The following is a 25,760-nucleotide window of genomic DNA, read 5'->3' on the forward strand; positions in this document are numbered from 1 at the left end:
TAGCCTATTCATATATACTTTTATCTACCTATGCATCTATCTAGCTGTCTATCTCTCTGTTTACCACCTATGTATTGTGTCATACCATTATGTACACATAAGCATTTCTAATTCATAGATGAAGAACAATGCCAATACATTTTGAATGCCTTATATAGGATTATAGATCTAATATATAGAAGAGTCAGGACTAGCAGCTATATTATTTAAGACAAAATCACCAACGCTTTCTATCATATGACTAAGTTGTGAGCTTTATTAGAGAAGGCTGTGACATATTCTGCTGTGTATATGCAAATCCTAATAACCGAGCCTGGTATATTATGATAATCATTATATCTTAATAATTGTGCAGCCTTTATTATAGCATTATAATCTATAATAATAATGCTTACAATCATAAAAGTTTATGTGCTGGGCACTCTGTGAAAGAGCTGTACATATATTATCATAATTAAAAGTCATTACCACCCCTTGAGAAAAACTCTTAATTCCCTCCTTTTAGAAAAGAGTGCACAGAGGATTAGAGAGGGTAAGGACCTTGTCCAATGTCACATGCATAGTTAGCACAGGGGCTCACAGAATGCTAGATGAATGACTGAAGATATATCATATTTCTCACAGAAGTACAGACTTAGACACAATGGAGTTCATCCCTGGTGAGTAGCTACCCAGCCTTGGTTATTATCGTTTGATGCTACAGAACCAACTTTCTGATGCATTCCATCTGTGGACTGATGCTATTTAAAAGATCTGTCAGATTTCATGTTTAAATAACTACAAGTTTCACTCTTGGAGTTCAGCTCAGTATTTGCTTGTTTCAGGGAATAGGCTTGCCTTCAGATCTTGTTTACATCCTTGAAAAATGTGTACTTTGTTTTTTACTGGGATGTGGTGGCACTTAAGTGATTACAGGCAAAAGTTCATGCTGGGCCCAGGAAAAGTTGCTCACAAAGGAGCCTGGGTGCCCTTCTCTACCTGCCAAGCTGCCTCCTACTCTGCCCCACAGGGTCCCCTACATGTGTGAGCTTCAAAGGCAAAGGTGAGGTCAGGAGGAGGCAACTAACACATGCTGAGTTACTACTTAACCAAAAGCTATTGCCTAATGTCTTACCCTCTATTGACCAACAGGATCTTGTATGTAGATGGTAATACTGTGTAAAGCCCTGAGACCCCAAGGCATCAGGCAACTTTGTATGATCAGTAGGCAGCTGAGTCAGTATTTAGTCAGTGTTCTTTGGAGCACATATATAGCTTCACAGGCAATACTAGTGCTAGGCATGTAGCTTATCTGGTAGAAGCTGTGACCACTATATAGGGAATCTGAGGCTAGCCCCAGGTTCATGAAACTGTCTCTAAAACTAAATAAATAATTTTTCTTCTGTAAAATAAATTTTTCCTGTATACTTATATCACAGTGGTAAGAGTGTCTCATTTCTTGATGTTTAGGCTTTGTTGATGCCTTAGTTGAGGGGTTGTAATAGGTAATATTTCTGTCCCGGGAAATGTCTCTGCCCTTCATGGTGAACCATAGCTGCTTTGTGGTTGTCTTTTCAAACCCCAACATCAGTAGCTAAGCCAATAGGAGTGCTAGGATCAGTAAATATCACTTCTTCGTGCAAATGGAGAAGGAAATATTTACAATTCTCTTCATAAAATATTTACCAGGTTCTTATGTAATTTGTTGATAACAAACAGCTTTCAGCTAACTTTGAGGTGATGAGCAATCCTGTTAGACAGATGGGACCAGTAACAAACTCCTGAGAAGGAAAATGCTTTCTGAGGAAACAGCACTTGGGAGAGCAATTCCAAGCAGAGCACTGGACCCGAGATGATAGCTGGATCCGAAGTTTCAAGGTTGATTTCATTTCTTTGAGGGTTTTGTTTTGCTTCTTTCTTTTTTGATGCAGAATTTCTCTGACACTCCCCATCATGAGTCTCTTTTGTAAAACCTACATCTGACATAAATCTTGTTCTCCAATTATTTAAGACAGAATTGGGATTAAATACTGTCTTTGTTCAGTTTACTGTTTCTCACATGCCCAACCCATGGATGCATGGCATTTTATTGCAAAATAATCCCCAGAAGCCGGGTTTGTCTTTACTTCCCAAGATGAGACAGTTGATCTCCAGTTCAGATTCTATAAGGAGTTGGTATTGACGTCTTTGCTCTGCAGTGAACCATATGCTAAATTTTTAATTAGAAGTATTTTACAAAGATAATTCTCCTGCAGTGATACCTTCTGCCTGTCTGTAACTGGATGCACATCACTCTCCGGCAGCAGGCCAGTTATGTAAGCTGCTTCTGGGCTCTTGCTCCAGTGTGTTCTGCCTAGAACATCAGATCGATCTTCACCAGTGCCTGTGTGGTTGCTCTCATTACCCACTACATTTATTTTCCCAAGACTTTCTACTTTCACCCAGATTGCTTGAAAGGAGAGTGAGAACCACAGTGAAGGTGGGCTTTGATGTCAGGTGGCCCCTGAGACCAGTGGATGGCCTTCACTGAGTTAACACTTTAGACTAGCTTCCTCTTCTCTAAATGCTCTCTGCACAGGATTTGAAACACAGACCTTTTGCACAGATGTATTATTATTGTTGTTCTCTGGTCTCCAAAGACTTCCTTTTGGTCTTACTGTTTTTTTTTTTTTGTTTGTTTGTTTGTTTGTTTTTTATCCAGTAGTGGCTTTTGCCCTGAAAACAGATATTTGAGCAGGATGTACTAGAGAAACAAATCAGAGATGTCCAATTCCCTTTATGACTATTAGGCTGTGTGCTAATAATTTTAGGTAAGGATAGGAATATAATGGTAGTTGTGATGGTTTGAATAAAAACAGCTCTGGGAGGTCCATAGGGAAAGGCACTGTTAGGAGATATGGCCTTGTTGGAGAAGGTGTGACTTTCCTGGAACAGGTGTGTCACTAGAGGATAGGGTTTGACATCTCAGACTCTCAAGCCAGTACTCTTCCTGCTGCTTGCAGGTCGAGAAGTATAACTCTCAGCTTCTTCTTCAGGTCCATGTCTATCTCCATACCACCAAACTTCCCACCATGATGATAATAGACTAAACCTCTGAACTGTAATCTAGCCCAAATTAAATGTTGCCCTTTATATAAATTGCCATGGTCATGGTGTCTCTTTACAACAATAGAAATCCTAAGACAAGAAGTCTTTATTGCAAGTACTCTGTATTTTTTTTTTTTCTTCAAATAAGGTAAGCTGTTGGGACTGACTGAATCATTTGGTTCCTCAATTAAAAATTACCAGGTTTGATGCTCATGTCTGATGTCTTAAACAGGACCTCTTTCTTTGGAACCAGCTAGCCAAACTGTCATGTAGCAGAATATTTGTTTTGGCCACTTTGTAACTACCTGGAGGAAACTCTGTTTCCGTTATGAGGTTCATTACACTCATGGCAACAGCTGAAGTGATGACTTCTGATTCAGAAGGCTTTGTGCCAGTCACAGCTGCTTTGGACAGCTTACATCACTTCTGGAAGAAGTCACTTTGATCTCGGCAAAGCTCAGTGAACACTAGGTACTCTTGCCTACAGTTGCTTAGGATGGCTCCAGCATTCTTACAGCAATTCTCACTCAGGTCTGGGTGCCACATCCACCCCAGTGAAGTCTGTGTGGCAGGCCCAAAAGCTTGGATGCAGTCCTGTGGCAAAAAGTTTCACGGAAACTTAGTTTCCTGGAGCCTTTGGATCTCAGCATGAATGCTCCAAACTTGTTCCTATGTCAGTTGATGAACGGATTTGTGTGCTTTCGTTCAATATTGTTTTATTATAAGTGCCTCCAAGGAATGATTTGACATATATCTAAATTAGATTAACCTCCACCAGTGTTCCAATATCCTAGGAAATCGTTGAGCCAAATTTGGGCTTTGAATTTTGTAAGAATGCTACTCATTCAGATGAAAAGCCTCCAGTGTTGACAGAGAGACAGTGAAAGAAATCAGGCATTACAATTTACTGGAAAAGAGCTAGAAATTTCAGGGCTAGTTCTACAAAGTAAACTTAGAATAATGGCTGAGTCACTCCCATATACAGGAATTTACAATGCCCTAGGAAGAAGGAAGGTTGTGGGCTAAGAAGGAACTAGAGTAAATACTTAGAATAACAGCCGAGTCACTCCCATATACAGGAAATTACGATGGCCTAGGGAGAAGGTGGATTACACAATAGACTAGAATTGGAACTATAGCAAGGGCATGAAGCCCTTGCCCCTGGATTCTAAGAATAAACTGACCTTAGGTGTGGCCGCTTTTTATCTCTGTTGTAAACACTGCCTGGAGCCTGATAACTTTTATGTATGCATTTCTCTGTTTCGTGTAAAGAGTCATTTTGCATTGGGTAACCTCAATATACCTTGAATGACCTTAATGTATCTCTTAACTTCCTTGTTTTCTTATGTAATATAAGTCTGATTCTAGCTTTGAGACATTACATTCAGGTCAACATTCCCTTGTGTTCATGTCTGTTAGTCACCCCACTGACTCCTTGCCCACCTGGGTACCAGGACTCTGATTATCCTGTGAGTTGAGGGGCTGACTGAGTCCAGTCCGCAGTATCTGGGGTAAGGTGAACACTTCTCTGTTGGCTCAGCACAATGCTTATAATTGGCAGAAGGGCATTTGAAGCTTGTGACAGGTTCACATTGATCGTCTTTCATTGTGCATATGGGAGGATTGTGATTGCTGGAACTTGTCTCTACTTATAAACCATACCATGCCTCTCTCCAGGCTACATAAACATACTATTTAATCTCCTTTCAATTAATCTTGGAGATTGCTCTAAGTACTGACCTAGGTGTTATTATATTAGGTTTTAATAAAGGCTTTTCTTCATGGTCTTATCATTAGCTTGTGGTCTTTATTATAAGTAGATTCAGTTGAGCTTATAACATGAAGAACACACAGACCCTTTTAGCAGTAGTAATAGCAGCAGTAGCAAGAAGATGGCTGGAAAATTTAAGAATGATCAAGAGTAGATACTACATAGAGCTGAGCTGAGAGACCACAGGTGAACTAAGGTAAGTTACTATACAGAGCTGAGACTGTGAGCTGGGATCATTGGAAAGGTTTTAAAAGGCTGTCAAGTGTTGTAAGGTGAAGGATTCTATACCAGAAGCTGAAGAGCTATGATGTTAGTTACTGTTAAAAGCAATGTGTCATGACACCTGAAGCTTGAAAGTGCCAACACTAGCTCCTGGGTGCAGAAGCAATGGTGTTCAAAGCCTAAGCCAAGAGACTCTGACATGAGTAATTTTTGCCATAAAGGTCTAACTCTGAAACTTTGAAGCTCTATACACCTTAGGTTCTCAGGGATTGGAGTTATGAGTCTCTGAATCTGAAAATCTGGACTGTAAAACTCTGGCATTCAGGAGCTTGGGGCTGCCAATGCAGGAAACTATCTCCTGTCATTCATGATTTCCATTCATTTAGAGCACAGGGACTCTAGGCCAGCCATGACTTGGCAGAAAGAAATCATAGTAAGCAAAGGAGATTCAGAACTCCCTCTCCCCCTCCCTCTCCCCCTCTCCCTTTCTTTCTTTCTTCCTTCCTTCCTTCCTTCCTTCCTTCCTTCCTTCCTTCCTTCCTTCCTTTCTTTCTTTCTTCTTTCTTCTTTCTTCCTTCCTTTCTTCCTTTCTTCCTTTCTTCCTTCCTTTCTTCCTTTCTTCCCTTCTTTCATTAAATAATTTAGTTCCTTGAATGTGTATATACTACAATCTAATTACTCCCATCCCCCTCCTCTATTTATATCTTCTATCCTTGTTGACCCATCTCTGATCCTTAAAAATCTCTATCCCACATTCATGTGTTTTTTGTTTTGTTTTGTTTTGTTTTGTTTTGTTTTGTTTTGTTTTGTTTTGTTTTGTTTTACTTTCCTCTGTGAGTCATTCTATTTAACCAGGGCTGTCTGTGGGCCACTAGGTTTGAGATAATGGGTTCTTATCTTCATTCCAATGCTGTATTCTCAAGGTTTTTTGTTTTTGTTTTTAATAGGGTTCAGATCTTCCTCTGCTGTTTATTGGTCCAAGTGTGGTTAAACCTGAGCGAGAGATAAGATAGATAAGATTAAGCATGAAGCATATTAAAGTCATGCACTAGTCAACTTTATTCAGAACATCAGATAATTTATACTCCAGGATAAACAAGAGTCTCATGAGTAAAGTACACAAAAACAATCTGTACTTCACAAAAACATGTTTTACCATAGAGGCATATAAAAACAAGTAACAATAGCTAATTGTAATAAATAACCTAAAGTAAACTCAATTCTATACACTACATCTGGGAGAAGCATTAAAATACATTCCCAAAACAATTCTATGTTTTTGAAGGAACCAAAGTTACTCAGCCATTCTTGGATGGTATTCTGATACTCTGCTACAATGCAAATTTAAGAAATGGTCTCATTTTGCCAGGGTGGGGGATTCTCAGGGGTGTTCCTACCTACCCAGAAGGGTAGGATGGGGTTTGCGTGATCTTGACTGATCATGTATTCTGAAATATAAATATTAAGAGAGGTGCAGTATGTATTAGGGAATTTTACAGTGTTAAATACATCCTGTGATAGTTGAGAGGGATAGCTGCTTCCATCCTACACTTTTTACTTCATCCATACTCCCAACTATCTTCCAAGGTGTCTCTTCTAATTCTCCATGGGAGGACTGACTTTATGTCAGAATGTTAGTTGGTACCCTAGGAAGCTAATGGTAGCATGAATATTCACATAGGTTGACTAAAAGTACATGCCCATCATTTTATCACAGCTCATTTCCTTTCATGGAGGACTGCCTTTGAATTCCAAGATTTCAAGGGATCGCTCAGTCACTTAAGCTAAGAATATTTAAAGTATGCTGTGTGACATGCCCCTAACAAGGGGCAGATAATAGCCTAGAGAAAGCTGTCAAGAAGAGACATATTGTCTAATGAAACTTTATTTTCAAGTATCTTTCTAGCTGCCAGTGGGGATTTCATAGTTCTTATTTCCAGGTATCAGTGGGAGTTTGAATAGCACTGAGCCCAGGATAATCTATGCAAAGAGGAGGAAAAACCATCTCATATAAGGATGTCATCAATTCAGGGCTCACTGATTGGAAATCTACTATTATTCTTGATCAATTTACAAGGAACAGATTTGTTAACAAAATTAATAGCCTATAAAATTGCCAAGTTTTCTTTAGCTACTCAAGAAAATTGGCCTTTCAACCAGAAAATTCTTTCTAATGGTTCATTGAAGCATAGCCTCTAAAAAGATTTTATGATTCTCTTATCTTTTCTTATTCTATCATCAATTTGTATTAATGAGGGGGTAGAAATGCATTTTCATATATGACATTTTAAAACTCATATGACTGGGAGCTGAGACTTCCTCTAGTCTTCTTTTGCAGTTACTCTGGTCCCTCCTGAACCCCTTCCTAGAATCTCTAGGAATAAACGGCTTTCTGCTTGCTCATTTTCCAGGATATGAATTTCAACACATTTTCATTTTGATACTAGATGAATCCATGTAATTAAATGCAGGAGTTTAGAGAGTACTTCACGACTCTTCCACGGGATAGGGTAGGATATTAAAACAAGGCCTCTTTTTAAGTTCTTTGCTAAAGTGGCCTTCGAAGATCCATTATATTGTCACTGTTTTGAGATTTGGTCAGTGACTGGTTGAGTCCTCTTACAGTGATCCTAGTTAAAGGTATACTAGGTATTTTCTTCATTTACATTTCCAATGCTATCCCAAAAGTACCCCATACCCTCACCCCTGCCCCCACTGCCCTAGCCACCCAATCCCACTCCTTGGCCCTGGCATTCCCCTGTACTGAGGCATATAAAGTTTGCAAGACCATGGGGCTTCTCTTTCCACTGATGGACAACTAGGCCATCTTCTGATACATATGCAGCTAGAGACATGAGTTCTGGAGGGTACTGGTTAGTTCATATTGTTGTTCAACATATAGGATTGCAGATCTCTTTAGCTCCTTGGGTACTTTCTCTAGATCCTCCATTGGGAGCCCTGTGATCCATCCAATAGCTGACTGTGAGCATCCACTTCTGTGTTTGCCAGGCACCAGCATAGCCTCACAAGAGACAGCTATATCATGGTCCTTTCAGCAAAATCTTGCTGGTGTATGCAATGGTATTAGTGTTTGGAGGCTGATTATGGAATGGATCCCTGGGTATGGCAGTCCATAGATGGTCCATCCTTTTGCCTCAGCTCCAAACTTTGTCTCTCTATCTCCTTCCATGGGTGTTTTGTTCTGAATTCTAAGAAGGGACAAAGTGTCCACACTTTGGTCTTCATTCTTCTTGAGTTTCATGTGTTTTACAAATTGTATCTTGTATCTTGGGTATTCTAAGTTTCTGGGCTAATATCTGCTGATCAGTGAGTACATCTCATGTGAGTTCTTTTGTGATTCGGTTACCTCACTCAGGATGTTGCCCTCCAGATCCAACCATTTGTCTTGGAATTTCATAAATTCATTCTTATCAATACCTGAGTAGTACTCCATTGTGTAAATGTACCACATTTTCTGTATCCATTCCTATGTTAAGGGGCATCTGGGTTCTTTCCAGCTCCTGGCTATTATAAATGAGGCTGCTATGTACATAGTGGAGCATGTGTCTCTATTACCAGTAGGAACATCTTCTGGATATATGCCCAGGAGAGGTATTGTGGGATCCTCCAGTAGTACTATGTCCAATTTTCTGAGAGACCGCCAGACTGATTTCCAGAGTGGTGTACAAGCTTGCAATTCCACCAACAATGGAGCAGTGTTCCTCTTTCTCCACATCTTACCAGCATCTGCTGTCACCTGAATTTTTAATCTTAGCCATTCTGGATGCTGTGAGGTGGAATCTCAGTTTTGTTTTGATTTGCGTTTCCCGGATGATTAAGGATGCTGAACATTTTTTCAGGTGCTTCTCAGCCATTCAGGTTTCCTCAGGTGAGAATTTTTTGTTTAGCTCTGAGCCCCATTTTTTAATGGGGTTATTTGATTTTCTGGAGTCCACCTTCTTGAGTTCTTTATATATATTGGATATTAGTCCCCTATTTGATTTAGGATAGGTAAAGATCCTTTCCTAATCTGGTGGTGACCTTTTTGTCTTATTGAGAGTGTCTTTTGCCTTACAGAAGCTTTACAATTTTATGAGGTCCCATTTGTCGATTCTCAATCTTACAGCACAAGCCATTGCTGTTCTATTTAGAAATTTTTTCCCTGTGCCCATATCTTTGAGGCTTTTCCCTACTTTCTCCTCTATAAGTTCACTGTCTCTGGTTTTATGTGGAGTTCATTGATCCACTTAGATTTGACCTTAGTACAAGGAGATAGGAATGGTTCAATTCGAATTCTTCTACATGATAACCGCCAGTTGTGCCAGCACCATTTTTTGAAAATGCTGTCTTTTATCTATTGGATGGGTTTAGCTCCCTTGTCAAAGATCAAATGACCATAGGTGTGTGGGTTCATTTCTGGGTCTTCAATTCTATTCCATTGGTCTACTTGTCTGTCACTATACCAGTACCATGCAGTTTTTATCACAATTGCTCTGTAGTAAAGCTTTAGGTCCGGCATGGTGATTCCACCAGAGGTTCTTTTATCCTTAAGAAGAGTTTATGCTCTCCTAGGTTTTTTGTTATTCCAGATGAATTTGCAGATTGCACTTTCTAATTTGTTGAAGAATTGAGTTGGAATTTTGATGGGGATTGCATTGAATCTGTAGATTGCTTTTGGCAAGATAGCCATTTTTATTATATTTATCCTGCCCATCCATGAGCATGGGAGATCTTTCCATCTTCTGAGTTCTTCTTTAAATTCTTTCTTCAGGGACTTGAAGTTCTTACCATACAGATCTTTTACTTCCTTAGTTATAGTCACGCCAAGGTATTTTATATTATTTGTGACTATTGAGAAGGGTGTGGTTTCCCTAATTTCTCTCTTAGCCTGTTTATCCTTTGTGTAGAGAAAGTCCATTGACTTGATTGAGTTAATTTTATGTTCAGCTATTTCAATGAAGCTGTTTGTCAATTTTAGGAGTTCTCTGGTCGAATTTTTAGGGTCACATATATACTATCATATCATCTGCAAAAAGTGATATTTTGACTTCTTCCTTTCCAATTGATATCTCCTTTATCTCCTTTTGTTGTCGAATTGCTCTGGCTAGGACTTCAAGTACAATTTTGAATAGGTAGGGAGAAAGTGGACAGCCTTATCTAGTCCCTGATTTTAGTGGGATTGATTCAAGCTTCTCACCATTTACTTTGATGTTGGCTACTGTTTGCTGTAGATTGCTTTTATCATGTATAGGTATGGGCCTTGAATTCCTGATCTTTCCAAGACTTTTAGCATCAGTGGGTGTTGGATTTTGTCGAATGTTTTCTCTGCACCTAACGAGATGATCATGTGGTTTTTGCCCCTGAGTTTGTTTATATAAGGGCTTATATTGATGGATTTCTGTATATTAAACCATCCCTGCATCCGTGGAATGAAACCTACTTGGTTAGGATGGATGGTTGTTTTGATGTGTTCTTGGATTTGGTTAGCGAGAATTTTATTATTTTTGCATCGATATTCAAAAGGGAAATTGGTCTGAAGTTCTCTATCTTTGTTGGGTCTTTCTGTGGTTTAGGTATCAGAGTAATTTTGGCCTCATAGAATGAATTGGGCAGGGTACCTTCTGCTTCTATTTTGTGGAATAATTTGTGAAGAACTGGAATTGGATCTTCTTTGAAGGTCTGATAGAACTCTGCACTAAATCCATCTGGTCCTGGGCTTTTTCTGGTTGGGAGATTATTAATGACTGCTTGTATTTCTTTAGGGGATATAGAACTGTATAGATCATTAACCTGATCCTGAGTTAACCTTTGTTTCCTGGTGTCTGTCTTTAAATTTGTCCATTTCATCCAGGTTTTCCAGTTTTGTTGAATATAGCCTTTTGTAGAAGAATCTGGTGGTGTTTTGGATTTCTTCATGATCTGTTGTTATGTCTCCCTTTTCATTTCTGATTTTGTTAATTAGGATGCTGTCCCTGTGCCCTGTAGAGAGTCTGGCTAAGGGTTTATCTATCTTGTTGATTTTCTCAAAGAACCAGCTCCTTGACTGGTTGATTCTTTGAATAGTTCTTCTTGTTTCCACTTGGTTGATTTCACCCCTGAGTTTGATTATTTCCTGCTTTCTACTCCTCTTGGGTGAATTTGCTTCCTTTTGTTCTAGTGCTTTTAGGTATGTTGTCAAGCTGCTAGTGTGTGCTCTCTCTAGTTTCTTTTTGGAGGCACTCAGAGTTCTAAGTGTTCCTCTTAGAAATGCTTTCATTGTGTCCCATAAGTTTGGGTATGTTGTGGTTTCATTTTCATTAAACTCTAAAAAGTCTTTAATTTCTTTCTTTATTCCTTCCTTGAACAAGGTATCATTGAGAAGAGTGTTGTTCAGTTTCTACATGAATGTTGGCTTTCTATTATTTATTTTGTTATTGAAGATTGGAGTTAGTCCATGGTGATCTGATAGGATGCATAGGACAATTTCAATATTTTTGTATCTGTTGAGGCATGTTTTGTGACAAATTATATGGTCAGTTTTGGAGAAGGTACCATGAGGTGCTGAGAAGAAGGTATATCCTTTTGTTTTAGGATAGAATGTTCTGTAGATATCTGTTAAATCCATTTGTTTCATAACTTCTGTTAGTTTCACTGTGTCCCTGTTTAGTTTCTGTTTCCAGGATCTGTCCATTGATGAAAGTGGTGTGTTGAAGTCTCCCACTATTATTGTGTGAGGTGCAATGTGTGCTTTGAGCTTTACTAAAGTCTCTTTATGAATGTGCCTGCCCTTGCAATTGGAGTATTGATATTCAGAATTGAGAGGTACTCTTGGTCGATTTTAACTTTGATGAGTATGAAGTTCCCCTCCTTGTCAGAAAAGACAAGTTATCAGAAAAGATAACTTTGGGTTGGAATTCGATTTTATTTGATATTAGAATGGCTACTCCAGCTTGTTTCTTCAGACCATTTGTTTGGAAAATTGTTTTCCAGCCTTTCACTCTAAGGTAGTATCTATCTTTTTCTCTGAGATGTGTTTCCTGTAATCAGCAAAATGTTGGTTCCTGTTTGTTTAGGCAGTCTGATAGTTTACGTCTTTTTATTGGGAAATTGAGTCCATTGATATTAAGAGATATTAAGGAAAAGTTAATGTTGCCTCCTATCATTTTTGTTGTTAGAGTTGGTATTCTGTTCTTGTGGCTGTCTTCTTTTAGGTTTCTTTTAGGATTACTTTCTTGCTTTGTCTAGGATATGTTTTCTGTTAATGTATTGGTTTTTTTCTGTTATTATCCTTTGAAGGGCTGGATTCCTGGAAAGATATTGTGTGAATTTGGTTTTGTCGTGGAATACTTTGGTTTCTCCTTCTATGTTAATTGAAAGTTTGGCTGGGTATAGTAGCCTGGGCTGACATTTTTGTTCTCTTAGTGTCTGTATGACTCCTGTCCAGGATCTTCTGGCTTTCATAGTCTCTGGTGAAAAGTCTGGTGTAATTCTTATAGGCCTGCCTTTATATGTTACTTGACCTTTTTCCCTTACTGCTTTTAATATTTTATCTTTATTTAGTGCATTTGTTGTTATTATTATTATGTGTTGGGAGGAATTTCTTTTCTGATCCAGTCTATTTGGAGTTCTGTAGGCTTCTTGTATGTTCACGGGCATCTCTTTCTTTAGGTTTGGGAAGTTTTCTTCTATAATTTTGTTGAAGTTATTTGCTGGCCCTGTAAGTTGAAAATCTTCATTCTCATCTACTCCTATTATCTGTAGGTTTGGCTTTCTCATTGTGTCCTGGATTTCCTGGATGTTTTGAGTTAGGATCTTTTTGCATTTTGCATTTTTTTTATTGTTGTGCCGATGTTCTCTATGGAATCTTCTGCACCTGAGATTCTCTCTTCCATCTCTTGTATTCTGTTGCTGATGCTTGAATTTATGGTTCCAGATTTCTTTGCTAGGGTTTCTCTCTCCAGTGTTTTCTCACTTTGAGTTTTCTTTATTGTGTCTACGCCCCTTTTTAGGTCTAGTATGGTTTTGTTCATTTCCATCACCTGTTTGGATGTGTTTTCCTGTTTTTCTTTAAAGACTTCTACCTGTTTGGTTGTGTTTTCCTGTTTTTCTTTAATGACTTGTAACTCTTTAGCAGTGTTCTCCTATATTTCTTTAAGTGAGTTATTAAAGTCCTTCTTGATGTCTTCTACCATCATCATGAGATATGCTTTTAAATCCGGGTCTAGCTTTTCGTGTGTTGGGGTGCCCAGGACTGGCTGAGGTGGGAGTGATGGGTTCTGATGATGGTGAGTGGTCTTGGTTTCTGTTAGTAAGATTCTTACATTTGCCTTTTATCATCTAGTAATCTCTGGAGTTAGTTGTTATAGTTGTCTCGATTTAGAGCTTGCTCCTCTGGTGATTCTGTTAGCCTTTATCAGCATATCTGGGAGACTAGCTCTTTCCTGAGTTTCAGTGGTTAGAACACTCTCTCCAGGCAATCTCTCCTCTTCCAGGGAAGGTGCACAGATATCTGGTGTTCGGACCTCCCCTCTGGCATCAGATGAAAGCCTGAAACAGGGCCTGTCCCAGAAGCTGTTAGCTTCTGTAGTCCACACTCTCACCTGTGCAGACTATTCCTGGAGGGATCCGGGAACCAGGATGGCTCCCCAGGTGCTCTGACAAAGCCCTCCTGGGGGAGGCAGATACCTCTCCTCTGGCAGAGAAGGTGCCCGGATGTCTGGAACCCCAAACCGGGTCTGCCTCAGAAGCTGTGTGGCTTCTGCTTGTCCCAGAAGCTGTTAGCTTCTGTAGTCCACACTCTCACCTGCGCAGACTAGTCTTTGTGGGATCTGGGAACCAAGATGGCTCCCCAGGTGTTCAGGCAAAGCCCTCCTGGGTGGGGCGGACACCCCTCCTCCCATAATCTCTTCTTGATGATTTATAGAAATAACTTAGGAGCTGATATAAATTGGTGCATATCCCTGGGAAATGACTGGCAGTGTCCAGTGGGTCCTATATTTGATCCATTTTAGTGCACAAGGGTTGTTGTTCATAAAATATAATGCAGTGGAGGGTTCAGAACATATGATGGACACTCAGGGCATGTGCACATTAGGTCTTGATAGTTCAGGCCTGTTAATTTGCTGGGTTTTGAATGTATTGGTTGTTTTGAGATGATGACCAGGATACTGACAAATAAGGCATTTATTACCATACGTATTTATGTCATGGCCAGACAGATAAAGAGGCTACAGCATTGCAGAGTCTTGGAAGAGAATTAGAGCCCACGTGGCAAAATAGAAGACTCTTTGGCTGTTGATGTTGGTTGAAGTCTCACAAGAGGACCCAGCACCTAGATTGTAATTCCCTGGTAGGAATTCCCAATAGAGCCAATGCCCACTTTAATGTTAACTTTTTTGCCAGGTGAGAAATCTGGCACCAGAGATCCTCTGTTAGCTAAGGATTCGTGGACAATGCCTCCACTCAATGTCTGTCACACTGTGAAAGGGGGAAGGTTCTGGGAGAACCATAGTTGGATTCTAACATAAATTGTATATATATAAAAATGTGTAGGAAAGATGCAGGGAAGGAAAATTCATGCTTGCAGAGGTGTAATTAGTAATAAGCAGGTACACAGGGGTTAGAGTGAAGAAGGTCATCATATTTGCAATGGAGAAAGAAAAATAGAGACTGCAATACACAGAAGTGATGGGCCATGAGAGTCAGGTCAGGCCTCTGTAACCCACTGGTCTGGCAGAAGTGAATATATATTAAAAGCTTGAATATACTTTCTTTCTCTGGCTATTAGAAGAATGGATCCTACCCAATAAGTTAGAATTTCCCCTGGAATCTTTCACTGGGAGAGGAAATGACTGAAGCTATGGCAAACATCAAGAGGGAAAAATTATCAGAGAGGAACTTTTCTCCTGGAGAAGGATTTATAACTTGTCATGTGAACCTGTAGTAGGGACCTCTGAACTGACACAGTGATAGGCAAGAGGCTTTGGGCTTCTTGACTAGGCTGATTGAGTTAGGCATAGCTCTTGCTTTCATTTTAAACTCCACTGGACCCCAAAGTACATCAACCTGAGGGGCAGGGTCACTGGATCATCTTTCCCTAACTCCTACACAGTCACATTGAAAAAAATCTGCTTTTCTTCTTTTCTTAAAGGTTGGGGTGGGTGAAGCTAGCTTGTTGAGGTACAGACATGTTTACTAGATTCTGAGGCCATGGCTGTGTGAATCAAATAGAAACAACAGAAGTAGATAAAACAACTCAAAGATAGAATTTGAGTCAGTGTTTACTCAGGGCAGACAGCATACAACAGTGAAGGAAGAGGAAGATAGAATTGTGTTCTAATGAGGATCAGATTTTGGGATGCTCCTAGGTACAACTGGCTATATAATTCATAATGGCTGGTATGAAATGCCACAGGACACCACCTCCACAGATCTAACAGTAGAGTGAGGGTCAGTAGAAACATACGCTATACAGAGTTCTTGAAGGGACAAGTCAGTGGTGGTCAAAAACTTGGGGACACTCTAAACCCTGAAGCATGGCAAAGTGAACCCATTTACTGGTTATATTTATTTAATTCTAGGTTTAGTGAAAATTTGTTATTTCACTTAATTCAGCCCCTAGTAAAGTTAAATGAAATGACAGTTCTCTTCATTATCTCCTAATGGGGTGCAAATACCTCCCGTAGCTGTGCCCTTCCACATGGCTGGTGAAACTAAGAGCAAGAGAACAAGACATTTCATTATTTTCTAGTCATGTAAATTTTACTTGTCATTTGGGAAGGTTGACAATAAAAAAAATCATAAAATTAGTGAATTTGCATGCCAAACCTCTAAATATTTGTAGAATGCTAGCGGACCATATTCTGATGTTAATATGACCTTTGAAACATCTTATCTGGCATTTCAAGAGCTCTATACTGCATGGCTTATTTGAAATAGTGTGTGGGAGGAAAATCGCAGAAAGTCATTTTGTGTTTGGAAAAGAAAGAAAAGCACACTAATTGTACAGAACAGGAAAGGCCCTTTGAAAGATGTCCTTCACTTGCCTTTGTTTGAGGCTAATTATGTACTTTTAAAGGTACTTCCCACAGGAATGGTTTTTGATTCATGAGTTATTTTTGTATAGATATATTGCCCCTTCAGATATTTGCCATATTGCTAAGGAAATAGTTACCAATGGAAGCATTTCTTTGCATGCCAAGGCTTTTTTAACTCTTAGGAAAAATATAACAATAAGACAGACTTGAAAAGACAAAAAAAAAGAAAAACCCTCATTCTTACATAAATTCTTACATAAATTTTCATCTCACACTTCTTTTTATTTAAGATACTTTCAAAAATGATATTCTCATATGGTTGTATATAATGTCTGGCAAAAGACCGGTCAAAGTGTGAAGTCTCAGCATGCAACAGTATCCCTTTCCTTTGTGAATCGTATGTCTTCTTTGTGAGAAGAGTAAGTGATTACAGCACTAGTTTTATTTCAGAAAGCAAAGATGGTTTCCTACAAAAGTAGACATGTACTATCCAATACTTTGAAAAATGTTTCCTGTTTTACTGCCTCCTCTTTTTCACCCTACCATGGGACCCCTGGTTGCACATCACCCAAACTTCCATGAGAAGTTCAGGTTAAGGTTTCCTATAGTATTATTGAAATACCCTAGTTCTCTACTCCTTTTCCTGAGGTCGTAGGACCTTGGTCTTATTTGAGTAGACAGGGTGAAGCTTCACTTCTCAGAAGATGGGTAGGATACCATTGCACTGGGAATCACATGGTATATCATTGATATAAGAGGGCTGTTACGGTTAATGTCACCTGTTGCCTGCTACAGAGAAAACAATTTTCTAAAGACAAAAGAACAAGAAATATCTCTTGTCCTAATGAAAAAGAAGAGGTAAAAGGTAATTTCTGAAAGTCACTTCCTGTGAGATAATGGAGAGACATGTTCAAGGCCACCCCAATCTCCATGCATGTCAGTTTCGGTGGCAGAAATGCTTTGTGGCTTATATTTCATTAGGAATGTTTCCCTCTTTGTTTTCAGATTTCATTGATATGGTTATTTATGTCCAAGATGAAAGTGGATTATCAGCCAGAATGTAAAGTGGAGATGGAAGTCAAAACAGTAAAGCTAGATGATTGGACCTATTTATATTTTCTAAAATAGTCTGATTACAAAAACTGTTGAATATGAAATTATGTGATTGCTGTGATGAATCAGGCACTTTGCTTTATTTTTTTTCCTTTAAATAAATTTAAATGCAATCTCTTGAACAGCCAGGGTGTGTGCCTAGTTTACTTTGTCTGTGGACACTGAGTTTTAATCACAACAAAGACTTCTATTTGTGTAGCTTCAATTTCCTTTCATATTGTGTTATGGTTCTAACAAGTATTATTTCATAGTTCCTAAAATCTAAATGAGCAAAGTCTAGAACATTAACTAGTTTTAATGGAAAAAACAAACACTATTCAAGTTTGCTTTTATTTGGTATAGAAAAGCATTTATTTCACTTATCCTTCCAGGTTAGTCTTTCCTTGAGGGAAGCCAGGGGAAGAATCAAATAGGAACTGAAGCAAAAATCATTGTGAAAGCTCTTTTTTCCTGTCTGTAAACGAGGTTGGTTACATAGCAGTTTAGAAATCATCAGCCTAGGGATGGTACCACCCATAGTGGACTAGGCTCTTATATGTTGGCAATCATGGCAATACCTCATAGATATTTCCACAGGCTAATTTATTGAAGGCATTTTCTTTTTTAAGTTTGAGGTTTCCACTTCCTAGATGACTATAGATGGTATCACATTGACAATGAAAACTAGCCATGGCATGAAAATAAGACCATTATTATGAAAATGCAAGAGGTTTAACTTATTTGGTATCCTAGGCTACACAATATGAGAAAGATCCTCAGCTGAGTCACAACCCCAACATTCCTAAAGTTTTAGTTGTATCCAACTAACTCTACAGTTATTGTGTACTTAATAATTTTACAATAGTCTTGGATATAACAGGGACTCTTATTCTATAGGCTACAAAAATCATAATGATCGTGTACTTCATAAATCACTTAATGTTTAAAGGAAATGATGGTCAGCATTTTTAATGGTGAGAAAACCAGAAACCTATTAGATTAACTTAAAAATGAAGAGATGTTTCATCCTGAATACTGAGAGATTGATCCAACAGCATGAATATGATGGATCTAATACTTGAATAATCTCTTTAAGTCTCTGTGCTACTCTTGCCCTTTGTTAGTTTTTCCCTTTGGTCTAGTTTAAGTAGAAAATATAATTCTTAACTTGGTAGGATAACATATACTTGTAAGCCTACACTTTGGAGGCTGAGAAAAGAGGGCTGTGTTTGGAGGACAGCCTGAATTATATAGCAAGACTCTGATGTAAAACAAATAGAAGGCAATACTTTCTAGCTCTTGACTCCTGTTTGGGTCTTAAAGCTAGAATTTCAGAAAAATTATAGTGTCTGTTTTTTGGTGGATCTAGCCAAGGAAAATCCAATAAGGATACTGATTGGCCTGGAGTCATATGACACTTCATATGAGGCCTATGTGTTGCTTGGATAGTGCAAGTGTAAGCATCTAGGCCTAACTAGACTATGTAGAATAGATTTTTCATAGGAAAGAAGGAGAAAAATTCCTTAACAGTGGTAAAGAATATAACAGATATGTTCCAATTTAAAAAAAAAATCACTGAATCTGCTCCTGCCTTCCTAAAATTTGGGAATATCAACTCATGGACACGTGCACACAACTCATCCTTTCACTAATTCTCTTTTTTCTCATCTAAGAAACACACTATGATGGTTAACTTTATATCATCTTGACTGGGCTGAGAGATGCCCGGATGGCTAGGAAGACAAATCTGTGTATGTCTGTGTGGCTAGGAAGACATTATTTCTGTGTATGCCTGTATGGGTGTTTCAAGAAAAGCTTAGTCTTGAAGTTGATGAACTATGGTAAATCTACAGTCTTTTCTAGTGTGAATGTGTCTCATCTCATAGATTGAAGACTTGAATAGAACAGCAACAGTTGAGCCAGGATGGTTTGATTTTCTGTGCTTGAACTCAGATATCTTTCTTGTCTTTTCTCTGATGTAAATGCTTCTGGCCCTTGGGCCTTCAGATGGTCCCAAGAATTGAGCCATCAACGCATTTGATTCTTAGGCTATGGATAAAGGACAGCAGTGGTTTTCCTGAATCTTTAGTGTATAGAATGCAGAGCATAGTATTCTAAGCTGCTACAATCATGTGAGCTGATTCCATATGTATTTCTATATCCATCTTAAGCATATTATTTCTGTTTTCTTTAGGCCAAAATGTTTTGTAAACATCAGCTGTTTTTAACATGTTAATTTATATTGTTTTATATATATATATATATATATGTGTGTGTGTGTGTGTGTGTGTGTGTGTGTGTGTGTGTGTGTGTGTGTATCGGTACCTAAGGCACAGAAACAGCTTTGTATCTCCATATTAATATAAGCTTCATGAGATCATTTGGAAGATAGATTCTCTTCATTTTATGAACTACTCAGCCCAACATATGTCATTGGAAAATGAAATCGAAATGTCTCCTGTTTTCATTCATGTCACATACAAAAATGCTAAGCAGAATAGGAATGTGAATAGAGACCTGGTACCACCTTAGAAATGCATTAGCATGAATCCTGTAATTCAGCCATTCCACAGAGCCTCCCATCTGCTTCCCATTTCAGCTTCTGGTGCCAACCTTTTCTGCAGCCTTATTAGGAAACATTTGGCGTGTGTTTTATAGCAGTTGTATTTAATGTACTTTCTAATCAGACATAAAAATAATGATGTCAGTTCAGCAAGAAATATTTTCGCAGTGAATCCATTTTGGTTCTTGGTGATTGTCCCCTTAATTTCCTATTATGTGATATAAATAATCTGTCAGTTAATTCTAGAAGTTTGTCAAGGGGAAAAAGTCACTGTATTTTGATGCCCTTAGGATTTGAAGGCCCAAATGCAGCAACACTGTGCAATCGGCAGAGGGCAGTGTGCAAGAGTAGCAGATTATAGATGTCTTTAGTAGGGTAGGCTGTATCTTCAAGTTCCCTAGTAATAACCTTTTCCTGATGCAGATTGATACCTCATAGATGCTGATAGCTGAACTTTTGTTCCCATTTTTAGTTGACAAGAGTAAAGTTTCAGCAGGGTTAAAAGTTTGTTCCAGGTTATACACACAACAGCTGAGGGAAGAAGAAAGACAGCCAAGCCAGTGTTCTTTCTCTGTCAGTGTCTTGTTACTACACACAGAAGAGTAAAATCTGTATTTGCAGGGACCTATGTAAGGGCAAAGGAACAATAGAAAATGGGGATTCAGCATAGAGGTAGTCTCTTGCCAGACTGGCTGTTTTTTCGAGCTGGCTAGGGTACAAGAGTATCCAGCTTGGGGCTCCCCTTAGGTAAGGCTTCCTTCACTGACTGCATTGTCCATTTCCAAGATTTGGGTGTTAGTTGTTGCCTTTTGTTCTTCAGAGGTGTGAGACTTAGATCAGAGGCACACGTTGGGATTGGAGACTCGGCTGAGCCTGAGCTCTGGCACAGCGGAGAGTCAACACATCCTCTCCTTTACATTTATTTTAATGTAATTTACATTAATTTTACAGATAAGTCTGAGGACTTATCATCGTCACTTGCCTTTACTGTCCTCTCTTAGATGCTGCTGCTGAGAAACATAGATATTATGTGTCTCTCACACTGTTGAAACAGTAACCCATGTTTCCTGAATGGGGAGCTCTGGTGATTCTTCCTGTAGAAGTCAGTCAAATCATAGTTGAGTACCAAACCTTACTTCTTTCAGCATTTTTACTACTGTCAGCTGTATCCTCTGAGAATCATCTCTGGATGAACAATTTCTACATTCTATTTCATCCTCTCTAGAAAAATGTATGGTTTCTGGATGCCATTCCCTGATGGGAAATGATATACTGTGTTTGTCCCTAGCTCTGTGAGTAACTTCCAAACTGTGGATAATCAAAGAAATATAAATGAAAGACTATTTGCTGCCCCTGCCTTCTTGACATAGCCTAGCCATTTATCTTCAGCTTATCTCTGTCAGTTATTTTCTTATCAATACCACTGCTTTACCCTGTCTTTAGACTACAAGAAATTTGCAACGGAACATGGTTTCATTTGCTTTCTTTATTGTACCACTCAGTAAGCCTTATATGCAAATGACATAAAGTGACATTCTTACTGCTGTGGCGCTCGTGCTTGGCAGCTCCTGAGACCTACAATGTTTTTTGACAACATTTTTTTTGTTTTCTTTTCTTCAGTTTCTTTTTTCTTTATTAGATATTTTCTTTATTTACATTTCAAATGCTATCCTGAAAGTTCCCTATACCCTCCCCTACTCACCCACTCCCACTTCTTGGCCCTGGCGTTCCCCTGTACTGAGGCATATAAAGTTTACAAGACCAAGGGGCCTCTCTTCCCAGTGATGGCCGACTAGGCCATCTTCTGCTACATAGGCAGCTAGAGACATGGACTCTGGGGGTACTGATTAGTTCATATTCTTGTTCCACCTATAGGGCTGCAGAACCCTTCAGCTCTTTGGGTGCTTTCTCTAGCTTCTCCACTGGGAGTCCTGTGTTCAATCTTACAGATGACTGTGAGCATCCACTTCTGTATTTGTCAGGCACTGGCATAGCCTAATACGAGACAGCTATACCAGGGTCACTTCAGCAAAATCTTGCTGGCATATGCAATACTGTTTGGGTTTGGTGGCTGATTATGGGATGGGTCCCCGGGTTGGATAGTCTCTGAATAGTCCATCCTTTCATCTTAGCTCCAAACTTTGTCTCTGTAACTCCTTTCATGGGTATTTTGTTTCCTATTCTCAGGAGGAATGAATTATCCACCCATTGGTCTTCCCTCTTCTTGATTTTCTTGTGTTTTGCAAATTGTATCTTGGGAATTCTAAGTTTCTGGGATAATATCCACTTATCAGTGAATGAATATCTAATGACTTCTTTGTGATTGGGTTACCTCACTAAGGATGATGCCCTCCAGGTACATCCATTTGTCAAAGAATTTCATAAATTCATTGTTTTTAATAGCTGAGTAGTACTCCATTGTGTAGATGTACCACATTTTCTATATACATTCCTCTGTTGAGGGGCATCTGGGTTCTTTCCAGCTTCTGGCTATTATAAATAAGGCTGCTGTGAACATAGTTGGAGCATGTGTTCTTATTACCAGTTGGAACATTTTCTGGGTATATGCCCAGGAGAGGTATTGCTGGATCTACGGGTAGTACTATGTCCAATTTTCTGAGGAACTGCCAGACTAACTTCCAGAGTGGTTGTACAAGCTTGCAATCACAGCAGCAATGGGGGAGTGTTCCTTTTTCTCCATGTTCTCACCAGCATCTGCTGTCACCTGAATTTTTGATCTTAGCCATTCTGACTGGTGTGAGGTGGAATCTCAAGGTTGTTTTGATTTGCATTTCTCTGATGATTAAGGATGTTGAACATTTTTTTTTCAGGTGCTTCTCAGCCATTCGGTATTCCTCAGGTGAGAATTCTTTGTTTAGCTCTGTACCTCATTTTTAATGGGGTTATTTGAATTTCTGGAGTCCAGCTTCTTGAGCTCTTTGTATATATTGGATATTAGTCCCCTATCAGGTTTAGGATTGGTATAAATCATTTCCCAATCTGTTGGTGGCCTTTTTGTCTTATTAACAGTGTCTTTTGCCTTACAGAAGCTTTGCAATTTTATGAGGTCCCATTTGTCAATTCTTGATCTTACAGCACAAGCCATTGCTGTTCTATTTAGGAAAATTTCCCCTGTGCCCATATCTTAGAGGCTTTTCCCCACTTTCTCCTCTATAAATTTCAGTGTCTCTGGTTTTATGTGGAGTTATTTGATCTACTTAGACTTGAGCTTTGTACAAGGAGATAGGAATGGATCAATTTGCATTCTTATACATGATAACTGCCAGTTGTGCCAGCACCATTTTTTGAAAATGCTGTCTTTTTTCCACTGGATGGTTTTAGCTCCCTTGTCAAAGATCAAGTGACCATAGGTGTCTGGTTTCATTTCTGGGTCTTCAATTCTATTCCATTGATCTACCTTTCTGTCACTGTACTAGTGCCATGCAGTTTTTATCACAATTGCTCTGTAGTACAGCTTGAGGTCAGGCATAGTGATTCCACCAGAGACACCTTCAATTCTATCTTCTGCAGGTGGCTTTGTTTATTTTCTGAATATTACGCCCACAAACCTGCTTCCTGCCCCATCTCTACGGCCCCTCCCTTGCTTCACATGGACACCTGGTACCTCTTTGTTTTTCCACCTTATTTTATTTGAATCATTACAATCAATCACATAGTCAAGTCTTTGGCACAGTAAAACAAGCTCTCTTGGTTGATGCAGAAATTAGCACCTTTTATATTTCCTGAGAAAATGATGCTCATTTTGCTATTTGTGTGCCTATTGCCAGATACAGATCCCAAACTTCATTTCCTAGTGTCTTCTGCTTTTGAGTTTTATTTCCTGGTAGAAAGGATCAGATCTTTTATTTCTCTGATTGATCTTTAGTTCCTTTTCTTGAGGATCTTGGAACCAACATAGACCCAGAGTTTTGTGGTTACCCATTGAGGATGCTCAGAAGTCTGGATGACATGACCACTTTCCCTCAGCATTACTTCTTTTCCCCAAGCCGTAGCTCACTGTTACCTCAGCTTTAGTAAGTTGGAATGATTAACTCACCAGTAACCTTTCACATGATGCTTCTGCCTCTCTCATTCTTGAAAATATTCTACAGTGCATTATTATGGGATCTCAGTTTCTAAACTTAGCTTCTTATTGGAGGGGTAGAAATACCACTCTTAGCACATCTTTGGTAGGTCTGTCTTAGTGCCCTCTGCACCTCAAAAAAAATTAAAGCTAGGTCATGATTTGCACCTGCCTCTAGCTTTCTTAGCAAGTTGCTTCTCCTGAGATTCTCACCTTGGTTATTCAGTTAGTTAATGATAGAGACAGGAAGCTCTTAGTTCAGGGTATATTAATCTATTGATAGGCATGTTGATTCCATTTCCTTGCTGTTATAAATACAGTGGCAATTAAATGTTTTTCTTTTAATTATTTCTCCTGCACAGGGGGCTATTTTTTTATCCACTTTACATTTTTTCCTTATGAGAAATAAGTCCTTCTTAGCTGTAGCAATTATTAATAGTCCTTAACTGATTCATCTCATGTATTAATCTCATGTATTAAGACTGATTCATCTCATGTATTAAGAATCTTTTTCTTTTTCTAGAAAGATTTTAGGCTCTTCTCCAGCAGATGAAGTTTACTTCATGCTGCAGATAGGAAAACGTCTTGCTTTTTTGACTATAGATTAGGGAATCAAAAATCTCTAAAGAACCTTAGCTTTCCTTCTTCTATCTTCACGTTTCTGGGTCTAAGAGGACCCAAGACACCAGAGCTGGCCTCTTTGTTTTTTAGAAGAAAAATGGCTTCCCAGAAAGGATAAGCACTGAGTCCCCTATTGATGGATCAGATTACTTGGTGAGGGACCCTGTCTTTTCATGCCCCTGCCAAAGAAATGTTATAAGGGTTGATTTCCCCTACTATGGGTATTGCTTCAGATGCCATAGTGCGGCTCCAAGTGTGGGAGAAGGAGGTAGTCAGGCCTCAGTTTACTGAGGTGCCTGTAATTGTCACCAGACCTGTATGTATTCTATCAGAATTTTCCAGTATTGTCCCTTTTGTTGAAATCGAATACATTTCTGTTTTGTTTTTCTGAGGCTCTCCAGAGGCTATTTTGTTATATATCACTTGGAATTACACAGTGTAGGCAGTAAGCACAACTTTAAGTAGAACATCCACAAATCAAACATACCAGTGCCCTATATTTCTTTTTTCAAGTTAAAATATTTTAGAGACTCTTGATAAATGTAGGTGGCTATATCAACTGATTATGGATTTCTGAAAATAGACATTGGGAACATATATTTCTCCAGACCACCTCCAGTGATTCAAAGCAATGCTATATTGAGAAGCACTGAGTCAGGACTAAAGTTTAATTTCCAGGGATCTAGAAAACCATAGGGAAGTTGTGCACTGGGTGTTGCATACTGTTATTATTTGTCAAATATGAAAAACAACATTTTGACCAAGTTATCTTATGGTCTCAAAGCACAAATGTCACCCCTCCAGGATTCCCAGGGTCCTCTACATTATCCATTTACCTTTGCCTATGAATGCTCCAGCTTCTTTTCATTTCTTTGGTATAAATATATGGAAAGATTTTTTGACAAGAAAAATTTCCTAAGTTAAACTAGCTTCCCTTTGAAAATAAATGAGTCACTTTTCTGCCTCATATTCCAAAGGAAAACAATTGCCTTTAAACTCTATTCTGTACATTTGAGTAAAATATATTAAATGTAATATGTGAAATGTGTGGAAATGATATATACTTCTTGAGCAAACACAATATATTGGGCTGAGGGAAATAAAAGGTCCAGGCTGGTGGAAGTATGCAAGTAAATGAATAGGCCAGGGGAGGCAGTCCATTTGGTAATACATTTGCCTTAGAAATACCACAAGAACCTAAGTTTGATTCCTGAAATTCACAGAAAAAAAAAAGCTAGGCATGTTGGTATCACTTTATTGAAAAAAGTTGTCATACAATATATTCTGATCATGTTTCCCCCCTTTCCAAATTCCTCCTCCATCTTA

Source organism: Mus caroli, unplaced genomic scaffold (assembly GCF_978045245.1).
Source record: "Mus caroli unplaced genomic scaffold, Mus_caroli_1 scaffold_14, whole genome shotgun sequence".
Lineage (NCBI taxonomy): Eukaryota > Metazoa > Chordata > Mammalia > Rodentia > Muridae > Mus > Mus caroli.